Source organism: Aquarana catesbeiana, linkage group LG03, assembly GCF_042186555.1.
Source record: "Aquarana catesbeiana isolate 2022-GZ linkage group LG03, ASM4218655v1, whole genome shotgun sequence".
Taxonomy (NCBI): domain Eukaryota; kingdom Metazoa; phylum Chordata; class Amphibia; order Anura; family Ranidae; genus Aquarana; species Aquarana catesbeiana.
In genome coordinates, this window is record NC_133326.1 from 122,925,237 (window position 1) to 122,946,206 (window position 20,970).

Here is a 20,970-nt window from a genome sequence, read left to right on the forward strand (position 1 = left end):
ATATACTAAGGGTCTTCTTCAGAGGGTCAGTCTGTTGAGAGATATATAAGTACACATGTAACAGGGCACTTTCATACGATGACAGTAATATACAACGTATACACCTGATATATTTACCCAACAGTGTATGTCCAGTACGGAAAGAGGAGACTTCCTACATATAGGTCCTTTTAAAAGCTGCTCACTCTCTCACCCTCAGAGGGTCCCAGGGCACCTCCACCGGCACCGCAACCAGAAAGAGGGGGCAGTAGTCCGCCGATGTGGCTTACGAGAAGTCACACTAAATGGTCGCCCCCCCCCATCGGGCCAAGTGATCGGTCAAGGGGAAAAAGCCACACATGCAGCGGAGATCCAAAAAGAACAAACTAAACAATATGTCCCTACATGTAAAAAAGGATTATTTCAAAAAATATATATGTAGTTAGCCAAAGAAGTGGTCAGTTGAGCGGCTACCAGGCACCAATCTAACTGCATTCTGTATATGCAGCTAGCAGCCTCTAGGTACTTAGCAACTATATTTTTACTAAACAATAATAAATAAATATAAAAAAAATAAATGGGTAAGTAATTTGATGGTTAAACGAGGTAATGGATTGAGGGGTTAGGGTAATATATGCAGCCCAATTAGAATACCAAGATTGTGAGAAATTGAAAAAAAAAAATTGAAATAAGGTATATTCGGATTTGCCCTGTTGTTTATTTCTGTATTACGCCCTAGTGGTGACTTCTCTTTCTTCCCTCCCAGCCACACACTGTTCACTTTTTGCACCCCTGTGCCCCACCAGTTTCTTACTATGGTCTTGCACACACTCCATGCACTATCCGTCACCCCTTTTGGGTCACTTTTCTTTTATTAAGTATACACAAGTATTTCATCACACACTCTACACTTTACTGTAGTTTTTTTTTTTTTTTTTTATTTTACCATTACCTCGTTTAACCATCAAATTTACCTACCCATTTATTTTTTTTTTATATTTATTATTGTTTAGTAAAAATATAGTTGCTAAGTACCTAGAGGCTGCTAGCTGCATATACGGAATGCAGTTAGATTGGTGCCTGGTAGCCGGTCAACTGACCACTTCTTTGGCTAACTACATATATATTTTTTGAAATTACCCTTTTTTTACATGTAGGGACATATTGTTTAGTTTGTTCTTTTTGGATCTCCGCTGCAGGTGTGGCTTTTTCCCCTTGACCGATCACTTGGCCCAATGGGGGGCGACCCTTTAGTGTGACTTCTCGTAAGCCACATCGGCGGACTACTGCCCCCTCTTTCTAGTTGCGGTGCCGGTGGAGGTGCCCTGGGACCCTCTGAGGGTGAGAGAGTGAGCAGCTTTTAAAGGGACCTATATGTAGGAAGTCTCCTCTTTCCGTACTGGACATACACTGTTGGGTAATTATATCAGGTGTATACGTTGTATATTACTGTCATCGTATGCAAGTGCCCTGTTACATGTGTACTTATATCATATATCTCTCAACAGACTGACCCTCTGAAGAAGACCCCTAGTATATGGGTTGAAACGCGTCAGATTTATTTTCTCATATTGCTGACATTTTTGTCTAATGCTATTATGGAAATATGTCTGTATAGTGTATATCGTTTTTAAAGGTTCAAAACACTTCCTACTGGAGCTCATTTCTTAATCTTCATGATATGTGATTCTTTGTATAATAAACTTTTTCAATTTTTTTACATACTTTGACTTTGTATTTTCATTTTTGCTGCCAGAAAACTCCACCTTGGGGGATTTTTCTCTTTTTCCTTTGTCAATATCAGGGGTGAGCAGCATTCCTTCCGCTTCTTGTGTGTCCTTCTTTTTTTCTGGTATAACAGAAGTGTTCTACCAACCCTCCTTCAAAAAGCCTGCCTTAAAGTGTTACTAAACCCAGAACAGTAAAATCAGTCTGTATATGCAGTAAAGCATGCTTGCTATACTCACTGTGGAACCTAAGGGGTTAATCCTCTGCAATGTGTAAAAGGCTGTTTGATCCTGTGGTCTCTGATCCGCCACTTCTTTTACTGTCCCCAATCCATCTGCTGATAGTACAGAGCCTTGGAGGCACCCTGCACATGCTCAGTTTGGTGTGTATTGCTGGAGCGTTCATTTCTTTTTTTTTTTTTCTTTTTATTGGGAGGGTGCATGTGGTCAGCACAGGGTCAATCGGCACTGTCCTGACAGAGGGTGCAGCCTCATAGGACAATCAGAGCAGCACAATACAAGCTTTAACCAGACACTGATAGAAGCCACAAGACTGCTATATACTGCTGATGAGAAAAGGTATTTAGCAGTTTATATTTACTAAAACTATTTAATTTCCATGTTCTGTGGGAGACCAGATAAAGTGAATGCAGGGTCCTGGGTTTAGTAACACATTAATGTTGTCATTATTGGATGTAGAAGATGCCTGAGACTGTTTTGCAATGCTGTGATATTTGATACCTGTTGAAATAATACCTAATCATTTTCCATTTACTATGAGAAGTGACATCTGCTTTTGTAGTGTGCTTTGTGCCATCATAGCCCATTAACAAATGTGTGTTGTCCAGTGTACTACATAAATGTTTCCCTGGAGACACATCTAATGGAATGTTCTTTTTTATTTCACTAGCACCCCCCCCCCCCCTCCTTCTCTTGTAGCCTCACAGACTTTCATTGAAGAATATATTCAAGAGTTGATTTGGGAAGGTTTTGTAAAGAAAAGATTTCAATACAGGGGCAGACAGCAAGCGTTGTATATTTTTCAACAGATTAATATCCGGTTTGAGCAGAGCCAAGTGCTATTTCAAAATGCAGCCAGTGTTTGCTGGTATCTCTTTAGCGGCACCACTCTCGGATTGCAAATCTTTTTTTGGCTTTGTGTCTCGGGCCCAACATTTTACCTCCTAGTGCCTAGGTGTCTGACTTTTCAGACTGGCTGGCATGTTCTTCTGTGTCAATCTAAATTAATAGCTCTTTTCAATAAAATAATTTTTATTTATAATTTGCAATTTGAGGGTGCTCATTTTAAAGCTGAAGTTTAATCTGCTTATATTTTGCCTTCTCTGTTTTCTCCTTTCTGTCCTCAACATTCTAATGACATTTAATGAAACCTTCCTATTTTCATTACATAACTTATTTTAGGCTCAGTCTTGTCATCACGTGATCTCTGTACTTCTCAATTTGAAGCAGCCAGACATGGATGGCGTGAGAAGTCTGTAGGGTGCTGTACACAGGAATTACTGTACCTGATGAACTGCTGAGAAAGCTAGAAAAAAAACTATAGTAGCTGTCCTCGCTGCCCTTCCTCTCCACCTTTTATCCAGTGAAACCGTTACAAGGTGTTCTGTAAATGGTAGTTGTGCCAAGCAGGTGGCCTCCTGTGGGTAGTGTGGCAGTCATTCGCATAAAACCTGAGCAGGACCCAGAAGATCGCAGCTGTCACTGTATTAGCACTGACCTACCACAGTGATTTCCAGCTTCCCCAGCAGTTCATCAGGTACGAATAAGCCTCAGTTCACATATATGACCTGAACCAAACTGGCATTCTATGGAGTTGGTTCACATATGTGCTGGCTGGCTGCAGTGCATTTCCAAAGAGTCCTGTACAATTTTCAGTCCGGTTCAGGTGAGGTTTCATGTAATATTATAGTTTTTTTTTTGTTTGTTTTTTTTAATATTTTTTCTATTTTATAAAATTAACAAACATACTATACTTACCTGTTCTGTGTAATGGTTTTGGACAGAGCAGCCCTGATCCCACCCTTCTCAGGTCCCCTGCCAGTGCTCCTAGCTCCCCCCATGACCAGTGCCCCCAATAGCAAGCTGCTTGCTATGGGTGCACTGGTGTGTGCTCGATCCCGAGCCCTACTCTGTTCCTCAATATGACTAACAGAGCTATGCCTTGGCCCTGCTCTCTCCCCATTGGCTCACTGGCTGTGATTGACAGTAGTGGGAGCCAATTGCCCCTGCTGCTGTCTCAGCCAGTGAGGAGAGAGAGACCAGTGACAGCCAAGGCTAAACATATGCAATACAGATCATTCCTGCAGTTCAGCTTTAATTGTTGTATGAAAAGAATAAAGGAGAAGTAGAGCCAAATCTTTTAGCCCTATTTCTCTTATGGATCACAGGAGTGCAGCTCATTCTACCCTCTTGTAACCCGTTTTTAGCTGACACCGGGCTAAAGCCTGCTATTGGCTGATGTCACTGAACAGATTGAGACTCTAAATCGATTCCGACTTTAAAGTTTGGATTCACCCAGAATTATGAGCGGCCCCTGGCTCGGCCTCTCAGCGACCGCTGAGAGGCTGAGCCAGCCACTCCCGCCCCCTACACAGCTGGGAGCTCCAGTGAGAGCTGCAGGGGCAGAGCAGAGAGCCGGTGACTCCCCAATAGAACATATGATTGGTAGTTTCAGAAACAAGTGGTTTTTGGATGTTCATTAATGTATGAGTCACTTCTGATGATTAATTTGCTTCTGTGTGTAGGTTCCAGCCTCAGTTCCTCAGGTCTGTAAATAGGCTTAAGGTCCCATTCACACAGGATGCAAAAATGCAGCTATAGGCGCATCAAATGCCTGGATGTTCATTCCTTCCATTGGCCAGAATTATTCTTTTTTTTTTTCTGGCCATTGGAATCAGTGCCTAGTGCTTAAGCATGTTGGGTTTTTTTTGTGGCAAAGCACTCCTCTCCTGAACACTTGTTTTTTTGGGGGTTTTTTTCCTGCCTTTTAAACACCAGTAAATGCCTGTATGTGCTCAGACACAAGGGCTAACACAGAGGGGCATTTGGAGGCAGAAAAAAAAGTCAAACACCACTAAAAGTGGTTTATTTGACACCCAGTGTACAATATTTTATCTTCATGTGACTTAAAGTGGTTGTAAACCCTCGTGTTTTTTTTCACCTTAATGCATCCCATGCATTAAGGTGAAAAAACTTCTGTCACTGACCGGCCCCCCAGCCCCCCATTTCTCACCTGAGCCCCGTAATTCCCACGCCGGAGACGCCCTCTGCCTGTTGTCTCGGCTCTTGATTGGATAGATTGATAGCAGCCCAGCCATTGGCTCCCACTGCTGTCAATGAAATCCAATGATGTGGGTGCCGGGGGTGGGCGTGAGTCCGGCACTCTGCGTTTGGACACAAATGCCGGACTCGGGAGCGTGGTTAACCCCCTGGGAGAGTGCTTCTCCTAGGGGGTTATACGATGCGGGGAGGAGCTACTAGCGCCGCCGGGGTATCCCAGAAGTCGAGGATCGGGGCCACTCTATGCAAAACAAACTGCACAGTGGAGATAAGTATGGTATGTTTGTTATTTTAAAAAAAAAAGCTTTACAATAACTTTAACTTAAAAGAACATATTTGCTAAATATTTTTAGGCCTAATCACAATAAGGAAATTACATGCAAAATTACTATGTATCCCATTTAATATTAGAGTGGTGTTTAATTATACTGATTAGTTTGTTAAGGTGTTTAAAGAACTTAGAAGAGTCTGCCAGTGTGACGCCTTTTAGCCAGTATGAGTAATGATCTATTTTTTGTGTTCTATTGTTTCTTCTGATAAGCCAACCAGAGTTATCTGCAGTTTGCTTGGCTTGCTATGGCTAAACAGACTGTCACCCAGTACTACTTTGTGCTTGAGTACCCAACTGTAGAAAGAGATACTTGAAAACCAACACAACCCTCTATTGTCTATGGCCAGTTTTACAGTGAGTAGCGCAGGATCTGTCTTGACATGTTAAGTAAGAATTCTTTTTAACTGATTACTGCAGACCCCATAATGCCGCACAGTAGCAGTTATGCATCTACTTGAATCAGTGTGAGGTCTGGCCTCCTGACCTAAAAACTTGTTTGGGGTCAATGGCCGCTACTAAAGTAGTAAAAGGAAGGGGGTTCAAAGTATAGGGAATGGCGCTGTGTTAGAACTAGAAGTGTGGCTGAAAATTAAACAAATGTTCAAGTGCATAAAATAATTACTATTTAAAATTAGAAAAAATATTTTGGTATGATCCAGGGATTTCTACAAAAAATTCTGTCCTTATTTTAGTGAAAACACCTTATTACGTGAAAAAATGCTACTATATGTGCAAAAAATCGCAAATATTAAAACGACACCATTATATAACATAAATAAATCTTCACATTAATAAATATAAAGTGATAAGTGCCAGAAGCAGTGATTATCAAACAATAGTGCATTAATGTGCAATAACCATTCGCAATAATAAATCATTAGTAGTGTGTCAAATCGCAACTAAGTCTCAAAGAAAAAAATCCCATATGTTGTTTGGTGCAAAAATGTTCATAACAATTGTGCAGAAAGTTCTTCTTTGGTAAAGTGCCGTGCTGTAATAACTGGTAGTCCCCCCCAATGTGGTTGCACTCACCGGAGCACTCCACCCCTGCAGGGGTACGAGCGTGTGATGTTGGTCCTGTCACTCCGGTCGTATGGGTGCCAGTTTCCTTCCACGCGTCCCAATCCCAAAGGCAGCTGCTTACACACAAGGAGGTGGGGACTTCCTGTCCCTTGATGTATTAAAGGTCCCCACTGGGTATCCACCAGCAAATGAGCAGCACCTCCTCTTTGCTAAAGAGAGACCTCGCCATGTCCAACTAGATGGAGATCCATGGACGCGTGGAAGGAAACTGGCACCCATACGACCGGAGTGACAGGACCAACATCACACGCTTGTACCCCTGCAGGGGTGGAGTGCTCCTGTGAGTGCAACCACATTGGGGGGGACTACCAGTTATTACAGCACGGCACTTTACCACCAAAGAAGAACTTTCTGCACAATTGTTATGAACATTTTTGCACCAAACAACATATGGGATTTTTTTCTTTGATACTTAGTTGCGATTTGACACACTACTAATGATTTATTATTGCGAATGGTTATTGCACATTAATGCACTATTGTTTGATAATCACTGCTTCTGGCACTTATCACTTTATATTTATTAATGTGAAGATTTATGTATGTTATATAATGGTGTTGTTTTAATATTTGCGATTTTTTTCACATATAGTAGCATTTTTTCACGTAATAAGGTGTTTTCACTAAAATAAGGACAGAATTTTTTGTAGAAATCCCTGGATCATACCAAAATATTTTTTCTAATTTTAAATAGTAATTATTTTATGCACTTGAACATTTGTTTAATTTTCAGCCACACTTCTAGTTCTAACACAGCGCCATTCCCTATACTTTGATTTTCATTTTTTGGGGGATCACTTAGGTGTCCCCTTCCCTTTTAGGGGGGCTGCAGGTGTAATTTAGTCTGTAAGTGCGGATCTGTCGATATATTTATAAAAGGAAGGGGGTTGTTTGGGACTTTATATGAGGCACATGGTAGGAAAGGACATGCACCTCCATCCTGGCTTTAATTGAGAAAAGGAAGAGGTTGGGACTTTGAACGTGAAGTGTAACGCACAGATGGTAAATTGATGCACATGGGTTTATTCGTGGAGGTACACGTAAAAGAACATTAGTACATTGCAGATATGAAAAGCTGATATGCATAAAAATAACAATAGGTAAATTCATGATTGCACATGTTTCATAAAATTCATATATATGATCTGGATATAAGCGAACGATTGTATAAAAAAACTGCATATAAAAATCTTGGCGCGTTTCGTGGATGAAGCTTCACTTCCTCAGGAGCAAGCGCAGCATGCATGTCTGCAAAAAATATATACAGATGTGCTCATAAGTTTACATACCCTGGCAGAATTTGATTTCTTGGCCATTTTTCAGAGAATATGAATGATAACACAAAAACTTTTCTTTTACTCATGGTTAGTGTTTTGCTAAAGCCATCAATCAACTGTGTTTACTTTTTTTTAAATCCTAATCACAACAGAAACTACCCAAATGACCCTGATCAAAAGTTTATATACCCCGGTCCTTTATACCGTGTATTGCCCCCTTTAACATCAATGACAGCTTGAAGTCTTTTGTGGTATTTGTGGATGAAGCTCTTTATATTCTCAGATGGTAAAGCTGCCCATTCCTCTTGGCAAAAAGCCTCCAGTTCTTGTAAATTCTTGGGCTGTCTTGCATGAACTGCACGTTTGAACAGCATATTTGAGATCTCCCCAGAATGGCTCAATAATATTGAGGTCAGGAGACTGAGGTGGCCACTCCAGAACCTTCACTATATTCTGCTGTAGCCAATGACAGGTCGACTTGGCCTTGTGTTTTGGATCATTGTCATTTTGGAATGTCCAAGTACTTCCCATGCCCAGCTTCCTGGTTGATGAATGCAAATGTTCCTTAAAGCGGAGTTCCACACAAAAATGGAACTACCGCTTTTCGGAACCCTCCCCCCCTCCGGTGTCACATTTGGCACCTTTCAGGTGGGAGGGGGGGTGCAGACACCTGTCTAAGACAGGTATTTGCACCCACTTCCGGCATAGACTCCCATGGGAGTCTATGCCTCTTCCTGTCCCTCCGCGCTGTCTCCTGGGAAACACACAGCTCCCAGGAGATAGCGGGGACCAGTTACGATGCGCAGCGCGACTCGTGCATGCGCAGTAGGGAACCGGGAAGTGAAGCCGCAACGCTTCACTTCCTGATTCCCTCACCTAGGATGGCGGCGGCAGCTGCCGAGAACCGAGCGGGTTCTCGGCATCGCCTGCCGACACCGCTGGACCCTGGGACAGGTAAGTGGCCATTTATTAAAAGTCAGCAGCTGCAGTATTTGTAGCTGCTGGCTTTTAATATTTTTTTTTTGGCGGTTTAGGTGGACCCCCGCTTTAAGTATTTTTTTTTTTTTTTATAACATACTACATTCATCTTGCCATACATTTTGACCAAATTTCCTGTGTCTTTGTAGCTCACACATCCCCAAAACATCAACGATCCACCTCCGTGTTTCACAGTAGGAATGGTGTACCTTTCATCATAGGCCTTGTTGACTACTCTCCAAATGTAGTGTTTATGGTTGTGGCCAAAAAGCTAAATTTTGGTCTCATCACTCCAAATGACTTTATGCCAAAAGATTTGAGGCTTGCCCATGTGCTGTTTGGTGTATTGTAAGCGGGATACTTTGTGGCATTTGCATAGTAATAGCTTTCTTCTGGTAACTCGACAATGCAGCCCATCTTTGTTCAAGTGCCTCCTTATTGTGCATCTTGGAACAGCCACACCACATGTTTTCAGAGAGTTCTGTATTTCACTTGAAGTTATTTGTGGGTTTTTCTTTGCATCCCAAACAATTTTCCTGGCAGTTGTGGCTGAAATTTTAGTTGTTTTACCTGATGGTGGTTTAGTTTCAACAGAACCCCTCATTTTCCACTTCTTGATTAGAGGTTGAACACTGCTGATTGGCATTCTCAATTCATTGGATGTCTTTTTATATCCCTTTCCTGTTTTATACAGTTCAACTACCTTTTCCCGCAGATCCTTTGACAATTCTTTGGCTTTCCCCATGACTCAGAATCCAGAAACGTCAGTGCAGCACTGGATGAAAGATGCAAGGGTCTGTCAGGAGACCAGAAACTCATTGACCTTTTATACAAACACTAATTACAAGCAAACAGATCACAGATGAGAATGATTACCTTTAATAGCCATTCAAACCCCTTTGTGTCAACTTGCGTGCATGTCATCAGGCCAAAATCACCAGGGTATGTAAACTTTTGATCAGGGTCATTTGGGTAGTTTCTGTGTTGTGATTTATGATTTAAAAAGAGTAAACACAGTTGATAATGGCTTCAGCCAAACACTAACCATGAGTGAAAAATATTTTTGTGTTATCATTCATAGTCTCTGAAAAATGGCCAATCAATCATAAATTCTGCCAGGGTATGTAAACTTATGAGCACAACTGTATAAGAATACCAAATATAATATGATGGAAGTAGAAGGGGAAGATAAAGAGACACCCCTAAGTTACACACGTCTCATTCAAAGTCCCAACCTCTTCCTTTTCTCTGCTACTAAAGTAGTATTTTCAGGAATGGCAGGCCACATAATTTAGCATGTTTCCTGTAATGTATAATACAGGAGACTCCAGATTAAGTAATGGTGATTTCTTCTCTCTTTTGCAGGTTCGTTAATTGGGCAGACTAAACTTCTTAAAGGTAAGAAAAGATAGGTAATAGCTAGTTACTTTGGTATCGTTTTTGTTTTTTTTGGTGTTATGATGACATGGTAGTTGTCTAATTTAAAGTGATATTAAAGCTTTGCATTTTTTTAGATTTAAAATGATAAACATATTATACTTAACTACTCTGCGCAGTGGTTCAGATCAGCCCTGATCCTCTTCTTCTTGGGTCCCCCGCCAGCGCTTCTGGCCCCTGCCGAGTGTCCCCTGAGCAAGTGGCTCAATTCACACACAGATCTGCGGCTCAGCCCCGCCCCACTCTCACCTCATTGGCCCACTGGCATGATTGACATCAGTGGGAGTCAATTGCTTCCGCTGCTGTCTCAGCTAATGAAGGGAGAGAGTCCCTGGAGAGCCGAGGTTCTCGTGCAAAGCGATGGAGTAAGATCGGTCTCAGGTAAGCATTAGGGTGCTGCACAGACAAGGTTTTTTAACCTTAATGCATGAAGGTAAAAGTCCTTGAGCCTTTAGAGACACTTTAAATGAAGGTAAATTGCATATTTTTCCAACAAATCTCAAGCTATATGTTTTGCACCTAAATCCTGTTAGCATTAGGTTAGAGTGTATCACTAAGCAAAACGTTTTTTTGGATACAGTGGGGGAAGGTTGTAGACCCCCATATTTTTATTGCTATATGTCCCCATTGGAGAGATGTGGCCCTCTAATTGCATTGGAGACCATTGTCGCTGAGAAAGAGGTGAGGAATCCAAAATTTTGGAGCTGTCTCCAGATCAAGAGCTAAGAGTAAAGCTTCCAATGGCACCACCTATTCTGGGGACTTATATCTAAAAGGAAAATTCCCTGTACTTTTCTCTCACTTCCCCAGTTTCCCCAATGGTACACGGACAACAAAAATATAAACTGGGATGAGTTTTAACCTCCCTATTCTATGCAAAACTACAAAGAAAAGCCATAAATACACTTTAGGCATCACCCTGTAAAAGTACTTTTTTCTCCATTGTTCTTAGCAGTCAGCTTCTAGCTATTTTAATGCAGGTTTGACAATAGAAGTAAAGCGTTATTGCTTGCTGTGGGTAGCACTTTTCCTTTCCATCACTTTCAGTTAGTCAGTGCTAGTGTATACGTGGATCCACTGCCAAGAAAAAGCAAGGGCCAGTTGCAACCAGTCAGAATCAGTCCTACCTTGGATCTGATTACATTATGCTGGAAATGATCATTTCTTTTTCATACATCATGGGACACAGAGTCAGGCTAATATTCATTACCTGCTGGGTTATACTTTATCTCCAGGTGAATGGACACTGGTAGACCAAAGGTCTTCAGACAGGAAGTGATTACCTATATAACCCCTCCCACACAGGAAGCACTTCAGTTTTTTACCAGTGCCTGCAAGGTGGATGGCACAGTTTGTTTGAGCCCTCTGAGCTCCAGGTCTCTAGTCTCACAAACGGTTTTTAAATGAATCAAGGGATTGACTGATCGGATCCATTTGACACAGGCTTTATATGCTTAGATAAATGGTACCCGAGCCTTGCAAAGAAGACTCAAGATCCTGCGACGTTTTGCCTGTAATGCGGCCTTCGGGCGCTGGACCCTGCGAAGTTGAATCATGGACACCACAGCTATAGGCATTCCTGCAGGGGGCTGTACAGGTCCAAGGGAATGGACCCTAAACCTGAAAAGGGTACCCAGTCCTTTGAAGGTCCTCAAGTGACAGGAACCTACCGTGATGGGTGAAGTTTGGGCTCTTGGTTTCTAAGCTGCCCTGCGCCAGTACGGGTAAGTGAAACCCCTTTACTATTATTGTGGGGTGTCACAGTGATTGTAACAATCAGTCAAGCTAGCTAGAGGCTGGATACCTATGTGCGGTGACCATATAGGGGAGTTTTGGGCTAGCTGTGGGTGTTTGCAAAGTGTACCTTTTATTTTTGCTTGTGTCTGGCTGTTTCTTACCGGTATGATAGCGCACGACCATTTCGCCTTGGTTCACCAGGGCGCACATGCATTCGCAAGCACCAGCCATGGCGCAGGTGCATTCGCAAAAGCGTCGCTGGACTTCCCAGTTTGGTGGCCATGGCGCACTCTACTTTGCCGCACATGCACAGTAGCCTTTATCTGGGTGCACGAGGATTTGTGTCATATGTGAATAAAGCCACGCACGTGCGTATGCACAGAACGTTCCGGCGCACACCAAGCTTAATTAAGCAGTATAGGCCAAGCATGCGGTGCTTCCAGAAGGCAGCTGTGGGACACAGAGCAGGCTCTAAACAGACACGTGTTGTATCCCCTGAAAGATCAAAGGCTAACGGGCAATCTGAGCCCCTGCGCCTAGCTGGTATTGTGCCTACAGTCAACGCTGCTGCTTCAGCCTTTATCACTAAGGATGAACTGTCCTCGGCCCTAGCCGGGTTAGAGCACAAGATTCCTGGCATGATTGCCTCCATCTCGCAGGGTAGCAGGAAGTATGACTGATCCCCTTCCCCGGAGCCTCCTAGTCTGGAGTAGGAATGGGTTGGGGATGGGGAAGAGCTTAAAGCTCAGGACTCTGTGGAGGGCCCGGCAGATGAGTCTGGTTCCGAGCAATCTGGACAAGAAGATATCCAGTTGATGTCTGCCTCTCAGTCGCAGAGGCTTTTGATCCTCACTCTGACCGAAATGGTTCATTCTGCCTTTAAGTTGCCTCTTGCAGAGGTGACTGAGCCCACCTGGTCCTCTTCGGGATCCCTGAGGCCTCTCAGGCCGCACAGGCTTTCCCTCTACACCCCCTGTTGGAACAGGCGGTGTATGCTGATTGGGAACATCCTGACAAGATTTTTGTTCCTCCTAAGAGTTTTTCCCTTTTATATCCCATGGATGAAAGATTCATTAAAAAATGGAGTATGCCAGCAGTAGATGCAGCAGTCTCTTCCTTAAACAAGAACTTAACTTGTCCGGTAGATAACGCACAGGGTTTGAAAGACCCTGTTGACAAGAAATTGGAGTCATTATTAACGGTTTCCTTTTTCTTTGGCCAGTTCAGCTATTCAGCCAGCTGTTGCAGCAATTTTTATCTGCCAGTCCGTAAAGGATCAGGTCAAACGGCCTGATAGGCCTAACCAGGAGGATGATCTGCCTGAAAGTAAGACAGATATTTCTTGAGCGCTGTCTTTTTGTTATTAGAGCGCTACGCTAAGTTCTTTACTTCCTGTGAAGAAAAGCACCAGACATCCCTCGTTTAAAATCTCAGGGACTGCTTCCTCCAGTGTCTCAGCGTCAAGGCGGTTCCGCCGCCAACAGGGCGCTAGGACCAAGGGCAAGCCACAGGGCCAGGGCCAGAAGAAGCCCTGGGTCCAAGATTCTTCTAATCCCAGCACCAAGCCCTCCTTTTGAGGCGACGTCCCCACTCCACCGAGTGGGGGGAAGGCTGCTGCACTTTGTAGACATTTGTAGAACAATAATTCAGGACGAGTGGGTCATCTCAATGAAATCTCATGGTTACAAGCTAGAGTTGCGGGGGGGTTCCCCCTCAGGTTTTTAAGATCCAACGTTCCCTCATAGCCTCCAAAAAACTTATTGCTTCATGCAATACATCATCTAGTGCATCAAGAAGTGATTGTAGAGGTTTGGTTACCTGAAAGGAGCACAGGGTTTTACTTTAACCTGTCCACGATTCAGAAACCAAACGGGGACACAAGGCCCATTTTGGACCTAAAATCCCTGAGCAAGTATCTACTGGTCCAGTTCTTTAGGATGGAGTCTGTCCGCTCAGTAGTAGCCTCACTCCAGAGGGGAGGCTTTCTAGCCTCCATCGTTTATAAAAGACGTGTATTTACACATGCCTATCTTTCAGCCTCATCAGAGTTTCCTACGTTTTGCAGTAGAGGAATGTCATTTTCAGTTTGTGGCTCTACCCTTCGGGCTGGCTACAGCTCCCCGGGTGTTCACAAATGTCCTAGCACCAGTACTGGGTCTTTTAAGGGCCCAAGGGATCCTGGTGCTCAGGTATCTGGATGACCTCCTGCTGAGATCACTCAGTACAGGCTCTAGAACAGAGCATAATATGCACAGTGCCGTATTTGAAAAGCTTATGCTGGATCATAAATACCTGAAAAGTCAGCCTTGAAATCAGCTCAAAGTCTAAAGTATTAAGGTCTGATCCTAGATACGGTTCAAGCAAGAATATTCTTGCCACCTGTAAGAACCTGAAGGTTCAGGTGCATCAGATAAGGGGCAACAGACAACCCTCCATTCGGCTCTGTATATGAGTCTTTTTATAGGGAGGATGGTATCCTCCGTCGAGGCAGTGCTCTATGCCCAGTTCCATTCCAGGCCTTTACAGGCCTGGATCAGAAGAGGAAAAGCCCTGGATTATCCAATGTGCTTATCTCCTGCTTAAGCCTAAACTGGTGGTTGCAGGATCAGAACCTGCGAAAGGGAAAATCCTTTCTCCCGGTAACTTGGAAAGTACTGACTACAGATGCCAGTCTCTCTCGTGCTGGGGAGTGACCTTAGAAGGGCTCACAGCTCAGGGGGTAATAGTCAGAGACAGAACAGATCCTGCCCATCAACGTCCTGGAATTATGGGCAGTACGTCTGGCCCCTTTGGTTCTGGATGGTGGAACTTCAGGACTGCCCTATCAGAGTTCAGTCCGACAATGCCACTGCAGTGGCCTATAAAAACCACCAGGACGGTACCAGGAGTCGTTCAGCTCTGAAGGAAGTGAACCACATCCTAGCCTGGGCAGATGGACATGTGCCAATTCTATCGGCAGTCCATATCCCGGGAGTAGAGAACTGGAAGGCAGATTATCTCAGCCGCCAGCAGATCTGCCCAGGAGAATGGTCCCTACACTCAGAGGTGTTCCAGGGAATTTGCTAGCGTTGGGGATGGCCAAAGGTTGACCTATTGGCATCCAGGTTCAACAACAAGCTACAGCAATTTTTGTCCCGAACAAGGGATCCTCTGTCAATCGGAGCAGATGCTCTGATAGTTCCATGGAGACATTACTCCCTGGTTTATGCTTTCCCTCAGATCCCTCTCCTTCCACATTTGTTGCACAGGATTCATAGAGAGGAGATTCCAGTCATTCTGGTGGCACCAGCCTGGCCCAGAAGGCCCTGGTTCCTGGAGTTTGTGAGACTGACAATAGACTGGCCATGGACACTTCCACGTTGATCTACTGTCTCGAGGTCCTATATTCCACCCCAATTTACAGTTTCTAAATTTGACGGCATGGGTATTGAAGCCAGGGTGTTAAAGGACCGTGGCTTCTCGGGATCAGTAGTGTCTACCCTAGTGAATGCTAGAAAAGCTGTCACTAGGAAAATTTATCAGAAGGTCTGGAAGACTTATATTGCTTGGTGTGAAGCAAGAAAATGGCATCCTCGGAAATATGTGATTGGGAGAATTCTCTTTTCTACAGTCAGTTGTGGAAATCAAATTGGCTTTGAGTACAATCAGAGGTCAAGTTTTGGCCCTGTCAGTATTCTTCCAAAGGCCTTTAGCCTCCCTTTCACTGATCCAAACCTTTATGCAGGGGGCAACTTGTTTGCTCCCCCCCCCCATTAGGTCACCTATGTGTCCTTGGGACTTGAACTTGGTGCTATCTGTGTTACAGAAACAACCATTTGAACCAGTCAAGGAAATTTCATTAGACTTGCTGTCACGCAAGCTAGACTTCCTGATGGCTTTCACCTCGGCTAGTAGGGTGTTGGAGTTGGCGGCCCTTTCATGCAGGGAACATACTTGATTATTTTTCCCTCTTTTTTTTTTTTTCTCTCAGCCTCGTTTGGCGGAAGAGACGACTGCATTCTTTGGACGTTGTCTGGGCAGTCAAGGTTTATTTGTGTAGATCTGCGGACATCAGAGGATCAGACTCCTTTTTTGTTTTACCAAAAGGACCCAAGAAAGGACAGGCAGCTTCCATTGCCAATTGGGTCTGTCAATTGGTCATTCAGGCCTATGATCTGAAACATAAAGCTCCTCCCTTTTTTGGGGTGAGAGCTCATTCTACCAGGGGTGTAGGAACCTCCTGGGCTTTTCGCCATCAGGTATCTGTGGCTCAGATTTGTAAAGCTGCTACCTGATCTTTAGTGCATACGTTTACAAAATGTTATCAAGTGGATGTTCGAGCAGCCGAGAATCCGGCTTTCGGCTGTAGTGTACTGCGGGCTGCCGTATAAGTTCTAATAGCTATTGTTTGGCCGGGTGTCTCCCTCCCCTCAAGGCTATTGCTCTGGGACGTCATAGTAGGTAATGAATATTAGCCTGACTCTGTGTCCCATGATGTATGAAAAAGAAACTAGGATTATTTTGTCATACTTGCCTGTAAAATCCTTTTCTTTGAGTACATCATGGGACATAGAGATCCCTCCCCTCGTGTTTTTTTTTTTTTTTTTTTTTGAGGATTCAGTGCTTGCTACAAAACCAGAAGTGCTTCCTGTATGGGGGGGTTATATAGGGGATCACTTCCTGTCTGAAGACCTTAGGTCTACCAGTGTCCATTCACCTGGAGATAGAGTATAACCCAGTAGGTAATGAATATTGGCCTGACTGTGTCCCGTGATGTACTCAAAAAAAAAGGATTTTATAGGGAAGTATGACGAAAAAATCATATTTTACATGGGTTACTAGACTTTGCACTTCATGGCATTTTTCTTTTCTCTTTTAAACCCCCAACTTGAGCTTATACAAAAAATCTTCCCAGCACTTTATAAAATATACAACTAAAGCTCTTGCAGGCTGCAATAATTGCCCTATTTGCTAAGTTTTGCCACCCTGCATTCTTGATCTGCCCATTGCCAGAGAAAAAGAACCTGTAATTTCATATGACCACACGAAAACCCTTGAATAAAAGTATATATGTAAAAAAAATAGTGTGCTGGTGGAACACCAAAGGGTCCGGGATGGCTGTAAACGGTGGAGAAAGCCCCAGCCTGAAGCTGGGCTTTAAACCTTGTACAAACCACAGAGTCAAATGTTGGTACAGAGATCTCCACTGCTGAGCTATTGTGTTTGGATAGGGGGATGCCAGAACATTCCGTCAGCTCTCTCAGCCTTTGGCTGAGAGGGCTGATCTGGAGTTGGTCGGCAGACCTCTTTTGGTAATGAGCCTTCGACAGATGCCGGTCAAACTGGATGTTGGACACGCGGCCCGAATGTCAGCTGGTTTCTTTTGAGCGGGATGACATTCGGCCCATGTGCACTAGGCTTTAAAGTGGACCCTGCACTAAAATATAAGTTAGGCATTTTTATCATTCTCAAAAGTAAATCTGGCTCATTATGAAATATTGCCATACGCCCTGCTTCCGCTTGCAGTGAGGGGTGATGTCCATTCTTCCAGTGAGATCCTGGGAGTGCTCAGTATCCAAATCTCATAAAATTTCTCTCTGCACAGTAGCATCTTCTCACAAGTTTTAAGATCCTCGTCATTCCCAGGATATCGCTGAAAGGATTCTGACGTCACTGTCGTCTAGGAATGAAAGATGGGAGCTGTTTCTAAAGCAAACCTTGTATTTTAGTGCAAGGTTCAAATTTAAATATCGTATTTATCGGCGTATAACACACGCTTGCGTATAACACGCACCCCAAGTTTAGGAGGGAATTTTAAGGAAAAAACTTTTAGGAGTGAAGTTTTAGGAAAATAAACATTTAAATGCCCATCAATGCAGCATTATCAGTGTCCATCTGCAGCCTTGCCTGTGTCATCGCAGCCTTGCCTGTGTCATCGCAGCCTTGCCTGTGTCATCGCAGCCTTGCCTGTGTCATCGCAGCCTTGCCTGTGTCTTCGCAGCCTTGCCTGTGTCTTCGCAGCCTTGCCTGTGTCTTCGCAGCCTTGCCTGTGTCTTCGCAGCCTTGCCTGTGTCTTCGCAGCCTTGCCTGTGTCTTCGCAGCCTTGCCTGTGTCTTCGCAGCCTTGCCTGTGTCTTCGCAGCCTTGCCTGTGTCTTCGCAGCCTTGCCTGTGTCTTCGCAGCCTTGCCTGTGTCTTCGCAGCCTTGCCTGTGTCTTCGCAGCCTTGCCTGTGTCTCTTAAAATTGGTGCCGATCGAGATACATAAAGCCGAGTGTATTTCGGCTAGACTCGGCTCTCTCACAGTCAGGGGTGGGACTGCGAGAGGAGCCTAGTCCAGCCGAAGTACACTCGGCTTTGTGTATGTCGGCGGCGCTCGCTTATCTCCTCTCGCAATCAGTGGAGATGGGCGGGACTGCGAGAGGAGCCGAGTCCAGCCGAAGTACCCTCGGCTTTGTGTATGTTGGCTCCGCTCGCTCCTCTCCTCACAATCAGCGGGGATCAGCGTATAACACGCACCCATGATTTTCCCCTGATTTTAAGGGGGAAAAAGTGCGTGTTATACGCCGATAAATACGGTATGCCTCATAATATGTGGTTACAAATTAACTGCATTTTTATTTTTGACTAAAAAGCTTCTCAAGATAAATATAGGGCCCGGAGTTGCTGACATCCCTCCTGAAGTTTCTAGTTTTGTGGATGTTTTGTTGCCCATTGTCTTCAGTAATTCTAAGGGTATGGGTTTATCAGGTAGGAAAAAAGACACTGAAATATGTATTAGAGAAATATTCAATACTGGTGTTAGATGTTAGTAGATTTAAAAAAAAAATTAAAAATCCATGCGTCCTCTAAATGGGGGCATCAGAATATCATATATTAGATCAACAGAGTGGGTTAAGAGTAGTACAGATGAAAGTTATCTGAGGAGCAGGAATTGTTAAATGGGGTAGTGATAGAGTTTGGTATGTTGTATAGAAGTCTACCATTCTATAGGTGTTGCATATGGGTGCATGGTACCTGGGCTATCATAGCCGTGAAAGCAGTTAGAAGAGTAGTTGGGGGCATAGTTTTAATTTCTAGCTGGGGTAAGCAGTGGGGTAGCAGTGAAACATCATTTCATAGGAATTATCTAGTGATGTTATACTGAGCGAGATACAGACTCTGATATAGGCCAAGCATCAGACCATTGCTCCTCTGTGGATGGATTCCATTTCAATTTCCCTGGCGACCAAGGACAAGGATTTACTTTTGCTGGTTGAAGAGAAATGGGAAGAGTAAACTGAGAAGATTAGTCCTTGAGCAAATTGTAAAATTTGTAAATAGGGGAAAGAGTTTGTTGGACATATGTTTTTAGGAGATTTTGGAAAGGTATAATGTCTTGATTTATGTAATTGAGTATACTGTGTGATAGCTGTTCACAGCCCACCAACAGAATCTAGTGGGGCTGTTATGCCTGGTGGGAGAAGAGGACAGCCTTTTAAACCAAGGGTAGGAAGAGCAAGGTTACCAGAATATTGAATGGCATTCCATACTCCCAGTGAATGTTGTAATGTTCTGGGTCTCTGGCCATTATACAAAGAAGGGATGAGACCAAAATAGGATGACAATCCGAAACATCTAGTAGTGGCCATAAGTGTATTTCTCCTAAAGCATGTAACATTGCAAGTGGGGGGTTAATTTGTGCTACGTGCTACTATATGAAGGCCTTCCAAACCACATAATTTAAAATACTGCTAGTAGTGTCCATAAAGGTATTTCTGCTGGCGCATCTAACATAGCATGGGGAGCTATTTGGGCTGATTGGTGGAATTTTAATATGTGAGACTGCCAAGCTACTGGATCATCTTTGCCTAAACATCATGCCGCGGAAAGCCTGAGATGGCCCGCTCCGCCCCTTCCACAGCTCAGCGCTCCAATGGGCACGGAGGGAGAAGAGCAGAGAGCTGTGACTGATAGTCTGCAGCTCTCTGATCATGGAGCTCTGAAAACCAAGTTTGATCGCTTGGTTCTCAGTGTAGATGCGCAGGGGGACAGATGCTGTATCTGACCAATGCTGCATCCACCTAGGTAAGAATGAATGGGGGGAAACAAAATTTCCATACTTCTCTTTTAAAAGAGATGCCAGAGCACAGGCCGGGGAAGACAGCAACGCCCTCACCATACCAGAAACCTGAAGCAAACAAAAATAAAAAATGAAACAAACAAAACAAAAAAACAAAACACATGTTTATGTATCCAACAGATGCTTAATCTGGAATCTGCTTCACACCAGTGCCTTCAGTTCCAGAGCATTCCAGTTCTGGAAAAAAAAAAGTAGAACATGCTGCATTTTTCCTGCACTAGACTATACTAGAACGCAGTAAAACACATCAAAAATGCATCGGAATGCACTGGAACGCATCAAAAGCGCACCAGACCACAGTACAGTGGAAAAAAACAGGTAAAAAACCTGGAATGCATCAAACACATGAAAAATGCATTGGAACGCGTTGAAAATGCGCATGCAGATATGAAGATATGATGCCAGAACTTATCTGGAGTGCATTTTTGTGGTGTGAACCAGCCCTTAACCACTAGGCGTCCGCGCTATAGCCGAAAGACGGCTACAGCGCGGACTCCAATTGCCGGGAGGGCGTCCCTGGACGTCCTCCTGTAAACTTCCGCAATGCGCGCTCCCGGGAGCGCGCATCGGGGAAATTCTGCTCTGGCCGTGTCCCTTGGACACAGCCAGTCACAGATCGCCGTAAACGGCCAATCACAGCGGTCGTTTACAGCGCGATCCGAACTTCCAATGAGAGATGATCTCAAATGTAAACATATGAGATCATCTCTCATTGCCGGCTTTCTCTCCTCACACAGAGACCGTATGTGAGGAGAGAGAGCGATCTGTCATAACTGTGAGAGCCGAGCCTTCAGTGAAACACCCTACAGTGCCCATACAGTGCCACAGTGCTTCCATCTGTCGTTAGTGTCACCTGCCGTTAGTGCCACCTGTCAGTGTCACCTGCCACATCAGTGCCACCTGTCAGTGTCACCTGCCACATCAGTGCCACCTGTCAGTGCCACCTGTCACATCAGTGCCACCTGTCAGTGTCACCTGCCACGTATCAGTGCCACGTATCAGTGCAATCTGTCAGTGCCATCT

The 20,970-nt window shown here is 44.1% G+C and overlaps 1 protein-coding gene across 2 annotated transcripts in view; it reads left to right on the forward strand.

The window, feature by feature from the left end:
- The window catches only part of TLN2 (talin 2), a 398,203-nt gene that overhangs the window by 108,768 nt on the left and 268,465 nt on the right, over window positions 1-20,970 (forward strand). For both annotated transcript variants that reach the window (XM_073619119.1, XM_073619120.1), the window contains exon 2: window positions 10,041-10,073. The gene's annotated coding sequence lies outside the window, so the exon portion shown is untranslated. The remainder of the gene's footprint in view (window positions 1-10,040; window positions 10,074-20,970) is intronic.